This window comes from Akebia trifoliata, chromosome 7 (assembly GCF_017979445.1).
Source record: "Akebia trifoliata isolate Shusen 1 chromosome 7, ASM1797944v1, whole genome shotgun sequence".
Lineage (NCBI taxonomy): Eukaryota > Viridiplantae > Streptophyta > Magnoliopsida > Ranunculales > Lardizabalaceae > Akebia > Akebia trifoliata.
This window is the reverse complement of record NC_141381.1, coordinates 3224597-3237904: the sequence shown is the minus strand read 5'-3', so window position 1 is coordinate 3237904 and position 13308 is coordinate 3224597.

Here is a 13308-nt window from a genome sequence, read left to right as displayed (position 1 = left end):
TTGAACACAATAACATTTTAAAGATAGTCAATAGTGCGAAGCATTTCCGTTAAACCAGCAAACAATAAACAACTCTTATCATTCTTTTTTACAAGATTTCTGTCGGACATGAAATATTCTCGACAACGCAACTCGTACCACTTTGTTTTCCCAGGCCTCCCTTCGGAAATTAAATAATCTCAACAATGCAGTCATTTTATAATAGATTTTTTAGGGTTTTTTTTTTTAATTTTAAAAAGCTGTTATTGTCACCCAACTTTTACCCATCACACCTCAATTGCTTTTTCAATGTAAAAGGAAATATATATTTCCGATTGTTTTTTTATATTCTTATGTTGTTTTTAATGTTTTCTTTTTTAATTTCTAGTCCACCTGGGTTTGGATTTTGAAGATTCTCAACAAAATATTTTTTAAGAAAGTAACCTTATTATTATTTTCCCATTGTTCTTTTATGTTGTTTACCACGTTTTTAAAAAAAAAAAAAACTTGTAATCCACCTGGGTTTGGATTTTAAAGACTCTCAACGAAGTATTTTTAAAAATGTAACCTTATTTGTTAAGTTGTTTAATTATTTTCCTATATGATAATACATGTTTCTTGTAGGACTACTTTTGGAATGTTGAAATTTTACATGATTTTTGTCGGGCGATGGACAAGAATTTTTACCAAATGGGAGAAATGAGAATGGATATAGAGATGCCAATCATAAAGCCTTTGGATCGTATTTAGAAGTGAAGCCCATGGATTTGAAAAACAAAACTAATGGATGCAAGGGGTACAAGCCTATTTGTTATAGTTTTTTCTTCTCACTATTCCTAGTTATGTATATTCTATAATATTGACTCGTCAGTAGACTGTATATGGCCAAGAACCAATGGTGTGTGTTTTTCTAAGTATTCAGGTCTTCTAATTGTAGGTTGACTGACTTGTAGTAAATATAAAAATATTGAAGTTTTAGAATGGAATGCTTTTAATCTCTCCCCTTGTCTAGTCATGCTGTATGTTGATAAGAAATACCTTCCTTATGTATTACACTAAGAATGAGAATGACAGGTCATATGATCTTCCAGTTCTTTTATGCTACTTTACCTTTATTTCGAAGAAACTACTCTAGTAAGAGGAAAAGAAAATGAAAAATTCAGTTAAACTGGGTGAGCATTTGATAGAATATGGGATTGGATGAATTGTAGAGTGTTTTAGAGTGCTTCTAAAGCAGAAGGATGTATTTTAGATTGAATAAAGGAATGTGATACTTTTAGTCGACCTTAAATCATTGAGATCCTAAAAATTAAATAACAAAATAAATTGGTCTAAGTTTGGATTAGGGGGGAGTTTGTCTTGATTTAGATCTGATATCAGGTAGAATCCTAGACAAGTTTTCAAACAAGCAGAAATATTCTGTCATGTATAGGTATCTGTTATAAACAATGACGGAAGCTCTACTCCACACTCACAAAAGAAACCTAATGTACTTTAACATTGTCTAAGAAGTAAGAAATAAATAATCGAAAAAAAAAATCCAGTATAAAGATCTTTGTTGGTGCGCTGGCTAACTTAGCACATAAATTAAAATTGTACAAATTGACAGTCTTAACTTTTAACATAAACTTGGATTCGATCAGCCTAAGAACCGGTTTACAGATACTTTTGAAAACTTTTCGAAGTCAATCATCAACTCAGTCAAGTTTTCCTCAATTGAACTAGCATCTGATGAAGAACTTGGCCACATTAATGATTGTCTTTGTAAGGCATTGAAGAAATTTCTTCCATACTATAAGCCTAGTTCAGTGACCTACTTTACTCACTCAAATGTCAATCACAAAAGCCTGTTTAGTGGGAACATTTCAATATCACCAATATCATATCAAATATTGGGATCAACACATTTATCCTGTTTAACAATGCAAACCTAATACCAACATACGCATGGTCAATGTTGGCAAAGACAGTTGCAATCCTTTTTTTTAAATTATACATAGATGGAGTATTGATTGCTTACACTCAAGGTTGCCCAAGAATTGCCGCCCAAAGGAGAGATGTGATAGCAATGTTCTTATTTAAACCTTCCACAAAGAGCTAGTTGAAGATACCAGTAGTAACGCCACCGTTCTCGATGGGTGGTACATATTTGTATTCTGCCATTTTTAGCATCCCCATGGAGGGAGGTGATACTGTATAGGCATGATGAACCTTTATGAGAAACGGCGGAGCCAGGATTTTCTTGGGGGGTGGGGTAAAATGTAGTAAAGTAAAATTATTTATTGAATATAATTTTCTGACTCCCCCTTTGACACATCCCCCGGAAGTGGCATGAGTTAGAACCATAGATTTTCCTTGTTATCTCGTCTTAGATGCCTTCAATACTACAGTACTATCTATTCTGAGTAATGGTGTTTGAAACATGTATAGGCATTTAATCCTGAGCCAACACTTCCACCATGTAGCATTCGTCCTGACCAGGTTGAGAGAGCCTTAAGGGCTCGCTATCACGATGCCGTGACCAAACTCCAGGGCAAGGAAATTGCCTAACGATAGTCATTTTGCTAGATAACAATGGTTCTCTCTATGGTACGAAAATTACTTTTCTCTATCTTGAATAACCATCTGTTTAAAATTATGTTTGTGCAAAGCAAGTTAAATGGGTGCTTTTATATTTGCAGGTTATTTGAAGAGAATATGTGAAATGGAACTTGGAGTAGTATCCCAGTGTTGCTTGATCAAACATGTTTTTAAGATGAGTAAGCAGTATTATCTGGCAAACTTAAGATAAACGTGAAGGTTGGGGGAAGAAACACAGTGCTTGTTGACGCGTTGTCGAGAAGAATACCTCTCATTAGTGACCGACCAACCATCATCTTTGGTGCTGATGTAACTCATCCTTACCCTGGCGAGGACAAGAGTCCCTCCATTGTAGCTGTAAGATTTTAATTTCCACATACTAAGTCATTTGGTGTTCTGATACACACCTACATATAGCAATCATGTGGAGTTAATATTTATAACTCACTTTCTTGCTCAGTGCAAATATGAATTTTTGGTTTAAATTTTTCCTAGGTTGTGGCCTCTCAAGATTGGCCGGAGGTCACCAAGTACGCAGGTTTGGTTTGTGCTCAAGCTCATCGTTAGGAACTGATCCAAGATCTGTTCAAAGTATGGCAAGATCCTGTAAGAGGAACTGTGAGTGGGGCATGATCAAGTAAGCTTCTCTTTTGCTAATGCATTTTTAAATAATAGAGCTTCTATCGTCACACCAACTTTTACTAAGAGCACCCCAAGATGCTTGCCAATTCTTTGGCTATTTCATGTGAATTGGGGTGCTCTTAACAAAAGTCTGTGTGGCAATATAACTTCTCTTAAATAAGTGTGGTATAACTAATGGTAACTGTATTTGAAATAGCTGTGAATGTTGCATTCGTTATTGTAGACAATCACTTTAGTTTTCATAAGGGAACCCTTCGCTTAATGGAAAATGGATTTTGATTGACTTGGTGTTCTCATAATCCAGGGAACTTCTAATAACCTTCCGTAGATCAACTGGTTAAAAACCTCAACGGATCATATTCTAAGGTATTTTCATATGTCCTTTCATTGATCTTGAGCCCTGTCCTGCATCTTGGGCTAAGGATGTTCTCTCTGTTTGTAGGGATGGGGTTAGTGAAGGGCAGTTTTACTGTACGAACTGGATGCAATACGTAAGGTAAAACCATTTGTATTAACTTGGCTCTCTTGAAGGAGATACGTGGTTGTACCAAGCACCATGTACCATACTTTTCACTTTTTGAATCAACAATTTGAATATGGACCACCTTAAATGGTGGGCATTGTCCATCATATTAGATTATAGCTAAAAGATTCAAGAATGAAATCAGTTGTTGGAAGAAAGCTCCTACATTTGTTGAAAAGATCCAACTAAATTTTCCTAACTTTGTTCAATTTATAAAGACATTTATTTTCAGGCATGAGCATCCCTAGAACCAAATTATCAACCTCCTGTGACATTTGTTGTGGTTCAAAAGCGTCACCACATGAGGTTATTTGCAAACAACCATGCTGATCACAATGCAATTGATCGAAGTGGAAATATATTACCGGGTAGGTGAATTTTGTTGGACATCATGAGGTACCCTTCACAATATCTCAGTTGAAAGTGGTTTCCTTGGTGGTTGAGAGAATTTCATTCTACATGAATTTTGCAGGAACGGTTGTTGATTCCAAAATCTGCCACCAAACCGAGTTTGACTTCTACCTGTGCTGCCACGCTAGCATTCAGGTAACTGAAGCCCCTTTTTTTTTGTTGTTGCTCTTATAGTTATTTTGGGAGAATCTTTCTCTAATGTTAAAACTCTTGAGATTTATCAATAGTGGCCATGATTTGTGAACTGTTGCAAGGTACAAGCTGACTGGCTCATTATCATGTACTATGGGATGAGAACAAGTTTAGTGTGAAGGACTCCCATCACTTACCAATAATCTATGCTATACGTAAGAAATATTTTCTCCCAATTTATTTTGTCCCGTTACTCTTCTTAATTGTCTTGTATTTGATGTGATCTTGATTTTCTTTGTAGGTATGCAAAGTGCACCCGTTCTGTATCCATTGGTTAGTTGCCCCTCTTTTCTTAAATTTTTTTTTTTTTAAAATTTTTGTTTGTGTGCATGGGAATGGCTAATAGTCAACGATATTATAACAAGTAGGCTTGTAACCCCTTGCATCCATTAGTTTTGTTTTTTAAATCCATGGGCTTCACTTCCTAACATTAGAACTCTATAAAGTGCCTTTTTTGCTTCGTTATATGATCAAAAGGCTTTATGGTAGGCATCTCTGTATACATTCACATACTTGTAACAATTCTTTCATTTGGTAAAAATTCTTGTCCGTTGCCTGACAAAAATCACATAAAATTTCGATATTCCAAAAGTAGTCCTACAAGATGTATGCATTATTAGATGGGAAAATAATTAAACAACTTAGACGATAAGGTTACTTTCTTAAGAAATAGTTTGGTGAGAGTCTTTAAAGTCGAATCCTAGGTGGATTAGAAATTTAAAAAAAAACATGGAAGACAATATAAAAATAAAAAAGAACAATGAGAAAAATGTATTTCCTTTTACATTGAAAAAGTAATTGAGGTGTGATGGGTAAAAGTTGGATGAGAATAAGTCTTTAAAAAAAAAAATCCTAAAAATCAATTATAAAAAGATTATGTTGTTGAGAGTATTTAATATTTGAAAGAGAGACCTGGTAAAAGAGAGTGGTAAGAATTGCGTTGTTGAGAGTGTTTTATATCTAACGGGAAACCTTGTAAAAGAAAGTAGTAAGAGTTGTTTATTGTTTGCTGGTTTAACGTAAATGTTTTTCTCCATTGATCATCTCTGAAATGTTACTATGTTTAATGGAAACAATAATATTATTTTCATCGACGAAGAAGAGATAACTCATCTTCTAAATACAAACACTCCAACCAACACACTTGTTTATAATTGAAGGATCATTTTAGTTAATTATAACAATTATGTTGAATATTTTTATAATCCTCTTGCATTATGAAATAATGACACTGTTATTCAATTTATCGAATCAGTTGTTAAGTCCATGACTATCGAGATTGGTGAGCCTGCAAACGCAAACCCTATCGAGGGTAAATTTCATTTTTTCTATAGTTGGATTTTCTTTTAATTTATTTTTATCTTAAATTAACATTTCTTAAATACCGATATTTAAGGAGCCCTTGTCGTTGATGACATGATTTACTATTCTTGAAAGTGGATTCATGTATGTGGGTATGTTGTTTCTGTGCTAGTTTAATTTATATAAGAACGAAATATAAACTAACGAAGAAGATTGTAGTGAGTTTTTTATTATCGTTCCTTACTTGTTGTGGTATGTTTGGATTGTATAGATATATTTTTTTTAAACTTTTGAAAAGATTAAGTTAAAACTAAGTTGATTTGGATTTTGAATGTTAGAATTTCATTATAGCAGGGTTGATTATTGTCTTAATCTAAGACTTACAATAGTACAATTCTCAGATTGTTTTTTATTAATAACATCTGTTATTTGATTTATGGTACGTTATATATATTATTTTATAATATATGATAACATGATGTTTATTAATGTGATGTTTGTGGGATTCATCGAATAAAATATTATTTTTATTATTTTTTATTTTTTTCGTTATTTATATTTGAAATTTATATTATTTTACTAATTTATTTCTATTCAACTTAATTTTAATTTATTTTAAGTTGAATAGAAATAAATTAGTAAAATAATCTAAATATTAAATATAAACAACGAAAAAAATAAAAATGAATTAAAATAATATTTGGTTCGATAAATGAAATTGGTCGGGTTCACTGAATCTAATAAACATGGCATCAATAAACATCATTTTATCATATATGATAAAATAATATATGTAACATGCTATAAATCTAATAATAGATATTATAGATAAAAAGCAAACTTAGGAGTTGTAATTGTGCAAGTCCTGGATTAAGACATTAACCAATCCTGTTATAAAGAAATTCCAATCTTCCAAATCCAAATCCAAGAACTTAGTTTTGATTTAATCTTTTCAAAAGTGTGAAAAAGTAACTACACAGTCCAAACATACTTAAACTAGTAAGAAAATATAATTAAAAACCCACCTCAATTTTCTCCGCTAGTTTTTATTTCGTTATTGTATAAGCTAAATTAGCCCAGAAACAACAAACCCATGCAAATGAAGCCTTTTTCAAGAATAGCAAATCATGCCATCGACGACGGGGGCTCCCTAATTATCGGTATTTAACAAATGTTAGTATAAGTTAAAAATAAATTAAAATTAAAATCAACGATAAAGAGAATGAAATCTAACCTCGTTAGGATTTGCGTTTGTAGGTTCGTCAATCTCGTTAGTCGTGGAATTAACAACCGGCTTGATAAATTAAATAACATTGTCATTGTTTCGTAATGTAAGAGGATTTTGGAAATATTCCTCATGATTGTTACGATTAATTAAAATGACCTTTCAATCATAAACAACAAATGTGTTGGTTGGAGTGTTTAGGTCTAGAAGATGAGCTATCCTTTTTTTGTTGATCAAAATGATATTGTTGTTTTTATTAAACACAGTAACATTTCGAAGATAGTTAATGGTGCAAAACATTTCCGCTAAACCAGCAAACAACAATAAACAACTCTTATCATTCTTTTTGACAAGATTTTCCGTCGGACATGAGATGCTTTCGACAATGCAACTCTTACCACTCTCTTTTACCAGGTCTCCCTTCGGAAATTAAATAATATCAACAATGCAGTCATTTTATAATACATTTTTTAGGGTTTTTTTTTAAAATGCTGCTATTGTCACCCAACTTTTACCCATCACACCCCAATTACTTTTTCAATGTAAAATGAAATATATTTTTCCGATTGTTTTTTTATGTTCTTATGTTGTCTTTAATGTTTTTTTTTTTATTTTTTTATTTTAAATTTCTAGTTCACTTAGGTTTGGATTATGAAGATTCTCAACAAAGTATTTTTTAAGAAAGTAATTTTATTATTTAATTATTTTCCCATTGTTCTTTTATGTTGTTTCCTACGTTTAAAAAAAAAAAAAACCTGTAATCCACCTGGGTTGGGATTTTGAAGACTCTCAATGAAGTATTTCTTAAAAAAGTAACCATAATTTTTAAGTTGTTTAATTATTTTTCTATATGATAATACATGTATCTTGTAGGACCACTTTTAGAATGTTGAAATTTTACATGATTTTTGTCGGGCGACGGATAAGAATTTTTATCAAATGGGAGGAATGTTTCAAGTATGTGAATGAATATAGACATGCCTACCATAAAGCCTTTGGATCGTATTTAAAAGTGAAGCCCATGGATTTGAAAAACAAAACTAATGGATGCAAGGAGCTACAAGCCTATTTGTTATAGTTTTTTCTTCTCACTATTCCTAGTTATGTATATTCTATAATATTGACTCATCAGTAGACTGTAGATAGTCAAGAAGCAATGGTGTGTGTTTTTCTGAGTATTCAGATCTTCTAATTGTAGGTTGATTGACTTGTAGCAAATATAAAAATATTGAAGTTTGAGAATGGAATGCTTTTAATCTCTCCCCTTGTCTAGTCATGTTGTATGTGGATATGAAATACCTGTTAAGAAATATAGGGTTATTTTTGATTTATTGTTTATTAAGGGTAGAATAGTCTTTTCAATTTTCTTTGACTTAACCTATATATAGTCTCTTTGTATTTAGGTTAAATCATTCTTTAGTATTCAATTGCTTCTCGTAAAATCAATAAAACAATAGCCTTTTTCTTTTTCTGTGTGTGTTTTTGGATTGTTTAACATGGTATCAGAGCGTTCATGGAACGAGGTTTGATAGGGTTTTCGTTCAGTTTCTGCAATCTGAAAAGAGACGATTTCGAGAGGGTTTTCGTTCAGTTTCTGCAATCTGGTATTTGGTTTTCCTTTCTTTTACGATATGGTTATCTTTGTTTTATTATTATGGCTACTGAAAGAGACGATTCGCTTCAATCTATGAGTGTGAGGTTGGATGGAAAAAATTATTCGTATTGGAGTTACGTGATGAGAAATTTTCTTAAGGGTAAAAAGATGTGGGGGATATGTTAGTGGAACTTCTGTGAAACCTAGGGATACCGATGAGGGTTACGCTGCTTTGATAGATACCTGGGAAGCAAATAATGCAAAAATTATTACTTAGATTAACAATTCTGTTGAGCATTCCATAGGTACACAGTTGGCGAAGTATGAGACAGCAAAGGAGGTTTGGGACCATCTGCAAAGGTTATTCACTCAGTCCAATTTTGCAAAGCAGTATCAATTGGAGAATGACATACGAGCTCTTCAACAGAAGAACATGAGTATTCAGGAGTTTTATTCTGCTATAACAGATCTTTGGGATCAATTGGCTCTTACAGAATCGACAGAATTAAAGGCATGTGGTGCCTATATTGCTCGTAGAGAGCAGCAATGGTTGGTATAGTTTTTAACAGCTCTTCGCAGTGATTTTGAAGGACTTAGAGGTTCAATTTTGCATCGTTCTCCACTTCCTTCTGTTGACTCAGTTGTTAGTGAGTTATTGGCTGAAGAAATACGTCTTAAGTCTTATTCTGAAAAGGGAATTCTTTCTACTTCTAGTCCTTCTGTGTTAGCAGTACCTTCTAAGTCCCTCTCTAATAATCAGAATAAGCTTTATACACGAGTTGCCTTCGATGAGTGTAGTTTCTGTAAGCAGAAAGGACATTGGAAGGCTCAGTGTCCTAAGTTGAGACAGTAGAATCAATCGCAGCAGCAATTTCAAGCTTGGAAGCCTGGCAACCAGTCACAATCTAATGCTCATAGACCATCTCAGGGTTATAAACCACCACAGTCTAATACTGCAACATTAGTTTCATCAGATCCCTTCACTGATCCTAGTACTCTGGCTGAGCAATTTCAGAAGTTTCTCTCCTTACAACCACAAGCTATGTCTGCTTCTTCTTCAGTAGGTCAGTTGCCTCATAGTTCTTCAGGTATGTCACATTCTGTATGAGTCTTGAATTCTGGTGCTTCACATCATGTCTCCAGATTTTTCATCTTTTGCTTCTGTGTCTCCTTCGACTTCTATTCCTGTCATGACTGCTGATGGCACTCCTATGCCTTTAGCAGGTGTTGGTTCTGTTGTCACACTTCACTTGTCTCTCCTAATGTTTATCATATTCCTAAACTCACATTAAATCTTGCTTCTGTTGGTCAGTTATGTGATTCTGGTAATTTAGTCACGTTTTCATCTTCTTCTTGTTATGTGCAGGATCTGCAGTCTCAGAAGCTGATTGGGACAGACCGTAAGAAGGGAGGCTTATATATTTTGGATGAGTTAAAAGTGCCAGTTGCTGCTGCTACTAGTGTTGATTTGTTTTCTTTTCGTTTGAGTCATTCTAGTTTTTATTTATGGCATTCTCGCCTAGGTCATGTTTCGTCTTCTCGTTTGAGATTTTTGGTTTCTACAGGGACTTTAGCAAATTTGCAAACTTCTGATATTTCTGATTGTAGTGGATGTAAACTGGCAAAATTTTCAGCTTTACCTTTTAATCGAAGTATTTCTATTTCTTCTTATCCATTTGACTTGATTCATTCTGATGTATGGGGACCTTCTCCTGTTGCCACAAAAGGAGGGTCTCGATATTATGTTTCTTTTATTGATGATCATACTCGTTATTGTTGGGTTTATTTAATGAAACATCGTTCTGAATTCTTTGAGATATACACAGCCTTTCGTGCTCTTGTCAAAACTCAACATTCTGTTATTATCAAATGTTTTAGGTGTGATTTGGGTGGGGAATATACTTCTGATAAATTTTGTGAGTTGCTTGCCTTAGATGGAACTATTCATCAAACTTCATGTACAGATACTCCTGAGCAAAATGGTGTTGCTGAAAGAAAACATAGGCTCACTGTTGAAACTGCTCGTTCTCTCTTGTTGTCTGCTTATGTTCCTAGTGTGTTTTGGGGTGAAGCTGTTCTTACTGCTGTAAGTTTGATTAATACAATTCCATCTTCTCATACTTCAAGTTTTTCTCCTTTCGAAAAGTTGTATGGGTATGCTCCTGATTATTCTTTCTTTAGAGTTTTTGGTTGTACTTGTTTCGTTCTTCGTCCTCATGTAGAACGCAGCAAGTTGTCCTCTCGATCTGTTATTTGTGTTTTTCTTGGTTATGGTGAAGGTAAAAAGAGGTATCGTTGTTTTGATCCAATAACTCAGAAACTTTATGTATCTCGTTATGTTGTTTTTCTCGAGCATATACCTTACTTTTCTATTCCATCTACTACTCATAACTTGACTAGATCTGATCTTATTCGTATAGATCCCTTTTCTGAGGATTCTGATAGTTTGTCATCTCAGGTTCCTAGTACTTCAAATACCCCTTCTCATGTTCTTACACCGTTATCTTTACAACCAATTTGTATTGATCATTCTGTTGGTACTGACACTTTGCTCTCCGCTACACCTGAAGCTTCCTCTTCTCCTATGGTCTCTCAAGCTCCGTCTGAGATTGTGGATCCACCTCTACGTCAATCCATACGCACTCGTAAGTCTACAAAGTTACCAGATTTTGCTTATTCTTGTTATTCTTTATCTTTTACTTCCTTTTTAGCTTCTATTCATTGTCTTTCTGAGCCCTCTTCCTATAAAGAGGCAATTATTGATCCTTTTTGGCAACAAGCTATGGATGAGGAACTTTCTGCTTTGCATAAGACAGGTACTTGGGATTTGGTTTCTCTACCTCCTGGTAAGAGTGTTATTAGTTGTCGTTGGGTGTATAAGATCAAGACTAATTCTGATGGATCTATTGCGCGATACAAAGCTAGGTTGGTTGCAAAAGGGTACTCTCAACGGTATGGTATGGATTATGAGGAGACATTTGCTCCTGTTGCAAAAATGACTACTATTCGTACTCTTATTGCAGTAGCTTCAGTTCGTCAGTGGCATATCTCTCAACTTGATGTTAAGAATGCCTTCTTGAATGGAGATCTTCAAGAAGAAGTTTATATGGCGCCCCCTCTTGGTGTTTCACATGATTCTGGGTTTGTTTGCAAGCTCAAGAAATTATATGGTCTCAAACAAGCACTTCGTGCTTGGTTTGAGAAATTTTCTGTTGTGATATCTTCCCTTGGATTTACTTCTAGTAGTCATGATTCTGCTCTTTTTGTTAAGTGCACTGATGCAGGTCGTATCATTCTGTCTTTATATGTTGATGACACGATTATTACTGGTGATGATATTGATGGTATTTCAGTTTTGAAGACAGAGTTAGCTAGACAGTTTGAAATGAAAGATTTGGATTCTCTACGATATTTCTTGGGTATTGAAGTAGCTTGCTCACCCAGAGGTTATCTTCTTTCTCAGTCGAAATATGTTGCAGATATTCTTGAGCGGGCTAGACTTACGGATAATAAGACTGTTGATACTCCCATTGAGGTTAACGCAAAGTATTCTTTTTATGATGGTTTACCTTTGTCAGATCCTACTTTATATCGTATTATTGTTGGGAGCTTGGTATATCTCACTATTATTCGTCCAGATATTGCATATGCTGTTTATGTTGTTAGTCAGTTTGTTGCTTCTCCTACTATAGTTCATTGGGCAGCTGTTCTTCGTATTTTGCGGTATCTTCGGGGTACAATCTTTCAGAGTTTTTTACTTTCATCCACCTCTTCCCTTGAGCTGCGTGCGTACTCTGATGCTGATCATGGCAGCGATCCCACAGATCGCAAGTCTGTTACTGGTTTCTGTATCTTTTTGGGTGATTCTCTTATTTCGTGGAAAAGCAAGAAACAATCTATTGTTTCTCAATCTTCAACAGAAGCAGAATACCGTGCTATGACATCTATTACTACAGAGATTGTTTGGTTACGTTGGTTACTTGCAGATATGGGAGTTTCTCTTTCCCATCCCACTCCTATGTATTGTGACAACCAGAGTTCTATTCAGATTGCTCACAACTCGGTTTTTCATGAACGAACTAAACACATTGAGATCGATTGTCACCTCACTCGTCATCATCTCAAGCATGGCACCATTACTTTGCCATTTGTTTCTTCTTCTTTGCAGCTTGCAGATTTCTTTACCAAGTCGCATTCTATTTCCCATTTTCATTTTCTAGTTGGCAAACTCTCGATGCTTGTAGCTACCGCATCGTGAGTTTGAGGGGAGATGTTAAGAAATATAGGGTTATTTTTGATTTATTGTTTATTAAGGGTAGAATAGTCTTTTCAATTTTCTTTGACTTAACCTATATATAGTCTCTTTGTATTTAGGTTAAATCATTCTTTAATATTCAATTGCTTCTCGTAGAATCAATAAAACAGTAGCCTTTTTCTTTTTCTGTGTGTGTTTTTGGATTGTTTAACAATACCTTCCTTATATATTACACCAAGAATGAGAATGAAAGGTTATATGATCTCCCAATTCTTTTATGCTACTTTACCTTTATTTCGAAGAAACTACTCTAGTAAGAGAGAAAGAAAATGAAAAATTCAGTTAAACTGGGTGAGCATTTGATAGAATATGAGATTGGATGAATTGTTGAGTGTTTTAGAGTGCTTCTAAAGCAGAAGGATGTATTTCTATTTCACCTTCCCATTTGATAAAATGGCAGTGACCTTGCATTAAGAAAAATGTAGCATTGTCATAAAAAACACTGTTGAGCCTACCTACTTTTAGATTGAATGTAGGAACGTGATACTTTTAGTCGACCTTAAATCATTGAGATCCTAAAAATTAAATAACAAAATAAATTGGTC